At 39.3% G+C, this 12,499-nt stretch overlaps 1 pseudogene across 1 annotated transcript; it reads right to left on the bottom strand.

The window, feature by feature from the left end:
• Positions 1 to 1,356: 1,356 nt before the first annotated feature.
• On the bottom strand, positions 1,357 to 2,582 carry LOC122689732 (annotated as a pseudogene). The gene has a single exon (XR_006339905.1). The product of XR_006339905.1 is annotated as a ubiquitin-conjugating enzyme E2 E3-like (transcript).
• Positions 2,583 to 12,499: the final 9,917 nt, after the last annotated feature.

Raw genomic sequence — 12,499 nt, 5'->3', positions numbered from 1 at the left:
CCCTGGAAGAGGGCATGGCAACCCACTGTAGTATTCTTGCCTGGAGAAGTTCCATGGACAGAGGAGCCTGGTGGGCTACAGTCCATGGGGTCACAAAGAGTCCAACACAACTAAGCAACTAACACTTTCACTTTCTTTCAAAAGCTGAATATCGTTTCATGCAAATCTTTTGCTTATTTAAAATTGGGTTCCTTTTCTGTTACTGATTTGTGGAAGGCTCCTTGTATAATCTGATTATAAGGCATTTGTCAGACATTTGCATTACAAATAGTTTTCCCAGTCTGTGATTTGCCTTTTAATTTTCTTAATGGTGTCTTGATGAGCCAAAGTCTCAATTTTGATAACGTCTATTTTATCTATTTTTATAATGTTTAGGTCTTTTGGTTTTTTGTTTTTTGTCTCAAAGGTATTCTGCTATGTTTTCCACTAGGAGCTTTATAGTTTCAGTTTTTACATTTAGATTCTTTACCTCTGAGCCATAAAAACTGGGGAAACCAGGTTTTACATTTAGGTCTGTGAGTCATCTCAATTTAGTTTTTGTGTTTTGTGAAGTCTTTCAATCAGCTAGTATTAATTTTCCAACTTTTCTTTTTCAAAATTGTTTCAACTATTCTGGGTCTTTTCATTTCTCGATGAATTTTAGCTTGCCAATTAAAAAAAACTCTGTTGGAATTTTGACTGACACTGCATTGAATCTTTAGCTCGATTTGTGGAGAATTGACATCTTGACGATACTGAGTGTTCAAACTCATGAAAAGCCTATTTCTCCAGTGATTTAGATCTTCTGTAATTTCTCTCAGCAGTATTTTATAGTTTTCAGTAAACAGATCTAAGTTTTTTATATTTTTGAGGCTATTGTAAATTGTGTGCTTTAAAAAATCTAATTTCCAATTGTTTGTTGCTATTTTATAGAACTATAATTGATTATTAAATATTGACCTTGTGTCTTGCAACCTTATTTAGCTCATTTATTAGTTCTGGTAGCTTTTCTGTAGATTCCTGACAGTTTTCTACCTAAAGAATTATACCACCTGTGAATAAAGTTAGTTTAACGGCTTCCTTCCCAACCTGGCTACCTTTTATTTCTTTTTCTTGCTGTTTTGCACTGGCTAGAACCTCTAGTACAATGTTGAAGTGGTCAGAGCAGACATCCTTGCTTATTCCCAGTTCTAGTTAATTGAAGGTTTTTCATAGATTCCCCTTGAAGATTGAGGACATCCTCTTCTATTGCTGGTTTGCTGAGATTTTAAAAAATCAGAAACATGTGTTGAATTTAATAAAGTGATTTTTCTGCGTTGATTGAGATGATTATATGTTTTTTCTTTTTTAGCTTGCTAATATGGTGAATTACATTGATTTTTTTTTTATGCCTTCAGGAGCATGTTTATTGTGTTTGAGATGATACATCAGGTGCTCTCTGAGCTACAAAGGGTAAAAGGAAATCCTCTCGTTACAAACTGACAAAGGTAAAAGGTAAAAAACATTTTTCACAACAGCATGAACCACATACTCAGAAATAGATCTGGGTTTAATACAAATGACATAATTCCTAATCATCTACAGCTACTTTTATAACTTCATACAGATAATGAATTAGGCTAAAATGCACTATAATATTTGGTAGACTTCAGGACCAGGATCCTTAGTACATCACAAAATACATTTTGATATCCCAAAGAAGCAAGACTTGCAAGTAGGCGTTTTAAACAGAACTAATCTACAGCTACAGAGTTCTACTCTTGATAGCATTTACCTTTTTGGGGGGTCTCCCAGTCTCCAAAGGATAAAAGCAGAAAGTAGAATCAGTATAACATATACACAGAAGTCTGTATTGTAAAGGCTATAAAGATTTGCAGCACAGTGGGAAGATGCCTTCTGCTCCTTCACACTGCATACAAATTATGTGAATTATGTTGCATATCTCTTGGTCCACTGTCTGGCTATCCTATCATGTTCTGCTCTGTTGGTCAAACACTGAGTGGCTATGCTTCCAACCAGAGGATCCGCAGGGTTGCAGTCTGTCAAAAGAGAACAGATTGACAGCAAAACCTTTGAAATAGTCAAAGCAGGACTCCAGTTGTCTTTAAGGATGTCCAGGCAGATGACTCCCTGACTATTGATGTTGCAGTGATAGATTCTGGTGCGGAAAGTAACCTTTGGTGGCTTAAATGGATAATCGGATGAAAATGTGATATCCAGGAAAAACACACCACCTTCATATACAGAACCTGGTGGACCAAGTATAGTCGATCTTCATTCATAAATGTTATCTCCTTTAGGCCCAGCACTGCAGTTAGGAGGAGGATCAAGGGTTATTTCAGCTAGCTCCTTCTGAATTCTTTTAGCACTAGTGGATAATTTAGCAGTGGTTTTGCTAGAGAGTTTGGTGTTTTTCTTCTGCTGGGTGGCAGAAGGTTTTCTTTCTTCTTGTTCTTCAGGCTCTGGAGCTGCTGGGTCTCACTGGTCTGCATCTGAACTACCACTGCTGGTGCTGGGGCTCTCATCATCGGACCTCTGCCGATCACTGGACATCTTGGTGAAGTTATTTCTTGGACAACTCGGCCACCCGCCTGGCCCGCTCGCGCGCCGCTACGGTGTTGATTTTTATTAATAAAAGTTAAACTAATATTAAACTCTTGGGATAAAGCCCACTTGTTCATGCTGTTTTATTTTATATATTGGTGGATTATATATTGCCAATTTTTGTTGAGATTTTTATATCTGTGTTCATGAGGGATATTGGTCAACAGTTGTATTTTCTGATAAGGTTTTTGTCTGGTTTTGTTGTCAGGGTAATTTGGCCTCAGAGAATGAATGGGAAAGTATTTTCTCTCCTCCGTTTTCTTGAGTTTGTTTAAAACTAGTGTTATTTCTTCCTAAAATATCTGATAGAATATTATAATTACAAGATTATTTTCTTTAATATATATATTTCTTCTGGAGTGAGCTTTGGTAGTTTGTGGCTTTCAAGTAATTTATCCTTTTAATATCTGTGGACTCTACAGTTCTTTGTCATTCCTGATATTAGTGAATTTTTCTTTTTCTCTCCCCACCAGTCAGGCTAGAGGTTTACAAATTTTCTTGATCTTCTAAAAAAATCAATTTTTTATTTCACTGTTTTTTCCCTATAGTATTTCTATTTTTTTGTCCTCAATTTTCCCTCTCATCTTTATTATTTTCCTTCCTTCTGTTTACTTCAGATTTCTTTAGCTGCTTTTATTTTAGTTTCTTTAGGTGGAAACTGAGATCATTGATTTGAGACATTTTTTTAGTACAGTAAGTCCCCAACATATGAACGAGTTCAGTTCTGAGAGTGCATTAGTAGTAAGTCCAATTTGTTCACCAAGACCAACAAAGTTAGCCTAGGCACCCAACTAACACAATCAGCTCTAGAGTACTATACTGTTGTAGATTTATAATACTTTTCGCCAAATAAAACATAAAAACAAACACAAAAAATAGAACATTTTTTGATCTTACAGTACAGTACCTTGAAAAGTACTGTAGATTGGTACAACAGCTGGCATACAGGGGCTGGCATCAAGTGAACAAGCAAGAAGAGTTACTGACTGGAGGAGGAAGAGGAGATGGGAGATGGTAGAGATGAATGATCGTCAGCAACAGGAGATGGAGGGCAAGCTGCAATTTCACTCATGACTGACACTGATTGGACTGGTTCCTTGCTGGATTCAATTCTATCTACCCTCTTGAAAAAATGATCCAGTAGTGTCTGAGTAGTAGCTCTTTTTTTTCTCATCGTAGATTGCATTCTGAACAGCTGCTGCAACCTTTCTGTGTTCCATTCCACAGAATGTGTACCATTCTGTGTTCTGTCTGGATCCTATGCCTCAAAAACTAACAGTGCCTCCTCACATAAAGAAAATCCCCTTGCTATTTCCTGTCTCCTAGAAGAAAACGTAGGTAAAACATTCTCTGATATAAATTCCACCAATGTTTTCTTTGCTCAGTCTCCCAAGGAAATGGAAATAAAAATGAAAGTAAACAGCGAGACCTAATCAAACTTACAAGCTTTTGCACAGCAAAGGAAACCATAAACAAAACAAAAAGACAACCTACAGAATAGGAGAAAATATTTTCAAATGATGTGACTGATGAGGGCTTAATTTTGAAAATATACAAACAGCTCATACAACTCAACAACAAAAAAGCAAACAACCCAATTTAAGAGTGAGCAGAAGACCTAAAGAGACGTTTCTCCAACATGAAAAGATGCTCAGTATCACTAGTTATTAGAGAAATGCAAATCAAAGCTACAATGAGGTACTACTTCATGCTGGCCAAATGGCCATCATTAAAAAGTCTACAAAAACAAATGCTGGAGAAGGTGTAGAGAAAAGGGAACTGTCCTGCACTGTTGATGGGAATGTAAGTTGGTGCAGCCACTGTGGAAGACAGTATGGCAGTTTCTCAGAAAAGTAAAAATAGAATTACCATATGATCCAGCAATCCCACTCCTGGGCACATATAAAGACAAAACCATAATTCTAAAACATACATACACCCCTATGTTCATAGCAGCACTATTCACAATAGCCAAGACATGGAAACAGTAAATGTCCATTGACATATAAATGGATAAAGATGTGGTACATATATACAATGGAATAGTACTCAGCCATAAAAAGGAATGAAATAATATTTGCAGTAACACAGATGCAACTACAGATTATATTATTAAGTGGAGTCAGTCAGAAAGAGACAAATACCATATGATATCACTTATGTATGGAATCTAAAATATGACACAAATGAACTTATCTATTGAAACAGAAGCAGAATCAGGGACATGGAGAAAAGAATGGTGGTTACCAAGGGGGAGGGCAATGGGAGAGGCTTGAATTGGGAGTTTGAGATTAGCAGATGCAAACTGATATGTATAGAATGGATAAACAACAAGGTCCTACTATGTAGCACAGGGAACTATATTCAATATCCTGTGATAAAACATAGTGGGAAAGAATATGAAAAAGAGAGAGAGTGTGTGTGTGTGTGTGTGTGTATATATATATATATATATATATATGTGTGTGTGTGTGTATAACTGAGTCACCTTGCTGCAGAGCAGTAATGAATACAACTTTGTAATTCAACTATACTTCAATAAAATATAAAGCAGTGAAAAGAATGAGGTAGCTACTGGAAAAAGCTCAGGTCAGAAAGACATGGATCTCAAGGTGGGAGGAGGGGGACTGTCATTGGATTCCCTCAGGTGGGTTTGATTATATGGACTTCCAAGAGACCATGGTAGGCCATGGTGTCCTTTCCATGTCTGAGTGTAAGGAGGTGTGAAGTGACCTTGGAGAAGGAACATTTTCTTCTAGGGCTTCAGCAGGAAACTGGAAGCCTGCCTGTTTCTATGGGGAGCCCCTGAGAGATGAGACCACTTTGTCTTCTACCACTCTGAGGTCTACTGCCTCTGTGTTTTAATAACTGGACTTCAGCCCCAAGTAAAACTAACTCATCTAAGAAGTCCCAGAAACTAGAGAAAAGATAATTCAGATCAGGAATAACACTTGTCCAGCGCAACTTGTTCAAGATAACCATTTGATTAAAAAAATATGAACATGGGAGGAGTCATTTTCAGTGCAAAATATTTTCTGAGTTAGCATTATTTCCCAAGTGCTCAATTCAGGAGCTGATTAGAAGAAAAGGATGGTTGTTGTTAAGACACAACATGGTGGCTTGCAAACTCAAGTTGAAGAAATACTTCAGTGCATAGCTCAAAAACACAAAGATGGAAAATGAGGGACTTGTCATAAATTGAGGTGAATGTATGCATGAATTTCTTTAGTATATACCTGAGTAGAACTGCTAGGTCATAGGATATGTGTATCTTCACCTTTGTCAGAATATGCTAAAGCATTTTCTAATTTGCAACTCATCAGCCATTTTGAGTTACTTTGCTGCACATCCTCCCCAACATTTGGGGTTATCAGACTTTTAAGTGTTTGCCAATATGATATGTGTATAGTGTTATATCATCATGGTATTAATTTGTATTCCTTCTTTAACATGAGGTCAAGTAGTTTTTCATATGCTTATTAGCTACTTATATTTACTTGTTCGAAATGGCTATTGCAGTTTTTTCCCCATTCTTATACTGAGTTGCCTTTTCCCCCTTCATTTGTATGTACATATTCATTATATATTCTGAATGAGTTCTTTTTTTCTTTAAAAAAATTTATTTTTGGCAGTGACACTGGTCTTGTGGGATCTTAATTCCCTGAAAGTCACTCAGTCATGTCTGACTCTTTGCAACCCCATGGACTATACAGTCCACGGAATTCTCCAGGCCAGAATACTGGAGTGGGTAGCCTTTCCCTTCTCCAGGGGATCTTCCCAACCCAGGGATTGAACCCAGGTCTCCTGCATTGCAGGCGGATTCTTTACCAACTGAGCTATCAGTGAAGCCTTCCCTGACCAGGGATCAAACCTGGGCCTGGCAGTGAGAGCACTGAGTCCTAACCACTGGACCGCCAGGGAACCAACTCCCTGTGAGTCCCTTGTTAATGACTGATTTGCAAATATCTTCTCTCATTTTGTGTCTTCTTTATGTAGTCGTCTAATGAATTGAAATTTGCAAAATTTTAGTGTAATCAAATGTATCAATCTTTTGCTTTGTGATTATTGCTTTTTGTGTCTTAAGAAAATGTTCCTTCGTCTCATGTCATGAAGATATTCTTCCATATTCTATTCAGAAGTCTCAAAGTTTTGTCCATATTTAGTTTTATAATCCACCAGAATGCTTATGTAAGGTATAGGGTAGGGATGAAGGTTGTTAGCCTCTTCCATTCTGCCAAATATCCTCACATGAGTAGTAATCTTTTATTATCTCCCCCTTGTTCTAATCAAGGACCTCAACTGAACACTCTCTGGCACTTCTCTCCCCTCCTGACTTTTCATTAGACCAACATAGTTCAGACCTTCTCTTTCTCTCCTACAGAAAAATGTCTCATAGAGACAATGAACAAGATAGTGAACATGGGGCTGATTGTATAACTGATCATGAAGACAAGAAGTGCTTGATAAGGAGACTATTGAGGGGCAGTATCAACAGGAAAGACCCCTCCAGGAGCAGGTAAGCTTCAGCTGGGTTTTGAAGGGTGGCTAGTCCTAAGAAATCCCAAGCAGGAAAAAGAGCAAATGCAGGGGTGGGCTTGGACTCGGAGTCTGGTGGTACATTTGGGTTGGTAGTCCTTGCCACTGTGCTCTGACCTTGTGGCCTGACACTCAGGATCTACCTGGCTGTATCCCATCCCAATGGTTGGTGGTAGAACATGAATGTGAGCAGAGGTCTTGATACCATCAAAGCATTATATTATAGCATGATGGTTAAGTACATGGACTCTAGAATCAGACCTAGGCTCAAACCCCAGGTCCACTGCTCACTAGTGTGTGCCATGGACAATTGACTACTATGCACTAAATTGTGCCCTCCTCCCCAATTCATATGTTGAAGCCCTAACCCCCAGTGTGATGGTATTTGGAGATGGGGCCTTTAGGAAACAAGTAGGTTTATATGAAGTCATAAGGCTGGGGCCTTCCATGATGGAATTAGTATCCTTATAAGCAAAGGTACCAGAGAACTTGCTCCCTCTCCCTGCTGTGTGGGGACATGGCAAAAAGGGTCTGTCTACATGACTGAAGCAAATTAGCACACTACAAGCTAGGAAGAGAGTTCTCACCAGAACCTGACCGTGCCAGTACCCTGATCTTGAGCTTCCAGCCCCTAGAACTGTGAGACCATAAGTTTCTGTTGTTTAAGCCACCTAATCTGTAGTATTTTGTTAAGGCAGCCTCAACCTAAGATGTTTATTTTCTCTAAGCCATGGCTTCCTCACCTATGAAAAAAATAACATAATATTTACCTCTCAGGGTCTATATAAGAAATAAATGCATGCAAGAAGTGAACAAGCACACAACAAAATGAAATGATTTGTTTCTGACACACAGTAAACACTCAATAAATCTGTGAAGTTGCCCTTCAGGAGTGGAAATGGGAGGAGGACATCATTGTGACTGTGGGGAAACTTCTTCAGCAACATAGATTCTGCAAGGGGGCCTAGATCAGTTTCCTTGTTCTCCATGGCATGGGGTGGAATCAGTAGTCCTTTTTCTGGACCCATGGCTAATACCCTCTCCTGAGTGAAGGGATAGGGCAGGGTCATCTATGAAGAGGTGGGTTCAAACCCCATAGATGATGTCCAAGTCATTTATGTTAGACTTGCCAGAGTCTGAAGAAATCAACCAAGCACAAAATTTTAATCAAAAATAAAAACTTGAGCTCAATCATGACTCCATTCACTGCCATCAGACACAGCTGCCTTTGAACTGTTAGGAGCATCGGACAACCTCCTTGAGTGGGAATACCTGGGGCACTTCTTTGATGCCCTATATCTATTTGTGAGTCGGGCCTCTGGCCATCCTGCCAATGTCCCGTTGCTCTCAATGAAGATTTTGGACCCAGACCTAACTGCCTTGGTCTTCCCTAGGAGAAATTGATTCTTCTGTACAACAAGAGTGTACATAAATCACATGAAGACATGTACAAGAACATTGACAACAGCTTTATTTCCAATAACCCCAAACTGGCAGCAACTCATATGTCCCTCAATGGATGAATGGATCAAGGATAGACATCATCTCCACACAATGGAATTCTACTCAACAATAAAAATCACAAAGAACAGATACACACAACATCGGTACACTCAAAAATATGTTGAGTGAAAGAAACTGGATACAAAAGAGTAAACAGTGTGCGAATGAGGTGCACTTCAAGAACAGATGAAATGGGTCTATGGTGGAACCATTTGGAATTATGATGACCTTCATTGTAGGTGAGAGGAAGTTACATGGAGGACATTTCTTGGGAAATGATGGTGCTCTCGTGGGTGTAGAAATCTGAAAACTCATCAAACAGTACACTGAAGATGTGTGCCTTTTAGGTGTCTCAGTTATACCTCAATTGAAGTAATAAGAAAGAAAGGATGGGAAGTGAGAAATGGAATCATCAATTAAACCAGTAGAGCACAAAAGAAGGCTAGATGGAAGTGTCACATCAGCATGTCCTCTGTGGAGAGGGGCAGCCAGCTGCAGTGTGGTCCTGTAAATGGAGCCAGTGTTCCCAGCCACTTCTAGGGGGTGGGTAGGGGGGCTGTGCAGAGTCACCCCAAGAGGGGAGGCCTGCCTTTATCTGGGCACAAGGATTGGGTCTACCCAGCCAGAGACTCCTCAGCCTCCAGGAACAAGTTATCACACAGTCTTTCTGAGAAGACAGATAATTTGCTAAAAATTACACGAGCTTTTGCCAGCTCTATTCAGTCTCTTAACCTCTTGGCAGCTGCTTCAGGCATGTCACAGAGCCAGTTGAGACAGTTTCCAGAGTGGAACAGAGTGGGCGTTAATCCCACAGATTTGCTGCCAAATGGGGAGAAAAATGGCAACTTAAAAAAAAACAAAACCAAAGTAATAGTATTTACAGGCCAAGACTGCTTTACTGAAGGGCCCGAGTGTCTCCCAGAGTTTCTGCCCAATTCTGGGTTGGATGGAGTTTCCTCCTGTTCTCAGAGGGCCACTCCCACCAACCCTGTGGCCTCACTTGCTTGTTCTGTCAACATTGAGCCACTTTCTTCACGAGCAGAGGTCGCTTGTCCCCTTTCACTCAGCCTAGAGTGGCCCCTGCTTCCCTTTCTTTCCTCCCAGAGGTCCTGAGAGTGGCAGGGCAAATTGAATTTCTCTTTCTCTCTTCTTCCATCTCCAACATGTAGTTTTCATGCATTTCTCCACAAAAACCTCTATTATGGACACTGCAATGGACAATTACTCTTTGATATGAGTAGCCCGAAATTATATATGTTCAACCTTACTAAAACTTTTTTAATGTATAAGTATTATCCCCCTTTTCTATGAGTACACCAAGGCAATATAAACTGACTCTCACGTGACTCATGACTCTAAGGAGCAGCACAAAACTCAAATGGAAACTGAGAGACAGCAGGCTGGGGGTTTAGCACTGAACCACATAAAACAAGAGATGGTCAGTGTGAAAATTATTTGTTCCAACTTTCATAGTTAGTCACCCAGTTTCTGAAATTCTTCTGAAACTTTGCGTGGGTGACTTTTTAGTTTCTAGGACTTAACTGGAAACTCAACATTAAAACTGGTTCAGTTTTTTTTTTCCAATAAGATTTTATCTCAGGTTTTTTTTTTTAAAGCAATCTTGGCACTGAAGTTAAAGTCTGTCTCAAAGTCAAGGCCAAGTCTTGGAAGCCTTGGTCAAGTCCCAGTTGGCCAGTCCATCTTGGACATGGCTGCTCCCAGGCCACTGAGCATACACGAGGGAGAAATCTCTGCTCTTTAATATGTCTGCATTTTTTCATAATAAAAAAATAACTCTCCATGCCTTTTCTTTTATTCTTGGTTCATGTTAATGCTTTCAATTTTCTATAGTGGCCACATATTTAATATTGTTATTAAAATAGTTTTAAAGCTCCAAAAGAATATCTATTAAATTAAAAAAAAATAGAACTGGTTTTGTAAAGAATCCAAAGCCTCGTTATCTAAATCCAACCACTGTTAATATTTTGTTGTCTTTACTTCTAGCCTTATTTCTATGCAAAACTTTTTATTGAAAAATAAATAAGAGAAACAAAAACCAAAAACAGAAACAGAAAAAGCTCAACACATATAGAGCATTTTGGTGACCTGTTAGTTTCACTTAGCACTGGAGTCAGAGGCATTTTCTTAGGCATTTTCTTCAGCCATTATAACTTCTCTGTAAACGGTATTTTAATTTACTTACATATATAATTGTGTGGGTGCAACCCTAAATACAGGCTTCTCTGGTAGTTCAGCTGGTAAAGAATCTGCCTGCAATGCAGGAGACCCAGGTTCGATTCCTGGGTCGGGAAGATTCCCTGGAGAAGGGATAGGCTACCCACTCCAGTATTCTTGGGCTTCCTTGGTGGTTCAGATGGTAAAGAATCCACCTGCAATGCAGGAGACCTGAGTTCAGTCCCTGGGTTGGGAGGAAGGCATGGCAACCCACTCCAGTATTCTCACCTTGAGAATCCCATGAACAGAGGTGCCTGGCAGGCTGCAGTCCATGGAGTCACAAAGAGTTGGATACCACTGAGCAACTAAGCACAGTACAGCACAAACCTAAATATACAGGCATTTCTCTGCTCTTCAGAATTTAAATTACATACAACTCTGCTATTTAAAATAATGGTGTGATTATATAATTTCAATGCATACGTCTTCTGTTTCTTATCTTTAAAATATTTTAGTGTTGCTTTAGAAAAAAATTTTTTGGCAAAGTTATAGATGTATATACTTTGGAGAGTCATATAGCGATGCAAGGACTGTTAAAAAAACAACAGCTGCCCCTCACCTCTCCCCTCTCCATTTGCCTTGTCACACAGTGGTGAAAAAATATCTTTCAGCTAATTCTTCCGTCTACTTACTACTGCTTCTCTAAATACCAGGTTTGAATGAAGATGTCTTGTATTTTTCTATTGAATCTCTGCTATGGAAGATAAAGATATTTTGTTTTATTTTTTTCTTCCTAGCCCTCCCTTCTTATATACATTCTTCTCATTCTCCCAAAATGAATATATCACCATTCTGGCTAAGTCAATATGTAGTGTTACGAAAAGAAAAATTTCCACAGACAACGTGCTGTTCCAGTAGATTTTTATTCAGCAATTCATGAATTAGGCATCATCCAATCTAACAGACAGAAAGGAGCTCTGCAGAGCTGTACAAGGTGAGAGTTCTTTTTCCTTTCTTTTTAAAAAAAATACTTAATTATTTGGCTGCGCCGGGTGTTAGTTGCGGCATATGGGATCTAGTTCCCTGGCCAGGGATGGAACTCAGGCCCCCTGCATTGGGAGTGTGGAGTCTTAACCACTCGATCGCCAGGGAAGTCCCTAGGTGAGAGATTTTCATGGAATAAAGGGAGCAGGTTCAAGGAAGTCATACTAGGCATTTGACACAAAAAGGAGTGGTGGACCAGGTTGGGTACCTTGTGTGGAGCAGGCAAACTGATTGGTTGGTTGACCTAGGCCTTCTTTTTTTGGGAGAGCGGAGCGTAGAAACTTAGTTAAATTTTGATTTGCTGGCATGTGGCTTAGCATGAGTGACTCCATCTTGGGCCTAATCTGGTTGTTTTAACAGTGTTTCGATTATTGTGTCTATGTAAATGCCATTTAAAGCTGAGCCATGTAGTACACAATGCTCATTTTTCCTTTCCTGCATAAAATTTCTTCCCCCCAGAAGTTGTTAATTGCGTGGTTTATTCCTTTGCTTGGTTTTCTATATATTTACTATTAATTCAAATCCAAATACTTCACCAATGGTCTAAATCTTCTCTCAAAACATTCAGATGCATCAGGTTTGTATGAGTTGCATCTTCCCAAAGGTACAGCTCATGAAGCCTTCTGACCTGCTCCCCTGTGGACTGCATGGCCCCATG

The sequence above is a fragment of the Cervus elaphus genome, chromosome X (genome assembly GCF_910594005.1).
Source record: "Cervus elaphus chromosome X, mCerEla1.1, whole genome shotgun sequence".
In the NCBI taxonomy this organism is placed as follows: domain Eukaryota; kingdom Metazoa; phylum Chordata; class Mammalia; order Artiodactyla; family Cervidae; genus Cervus; species Cervus elaphus.
This window is presented reverse-complemented; position numbering and strand designations above follow the sequence as displayed.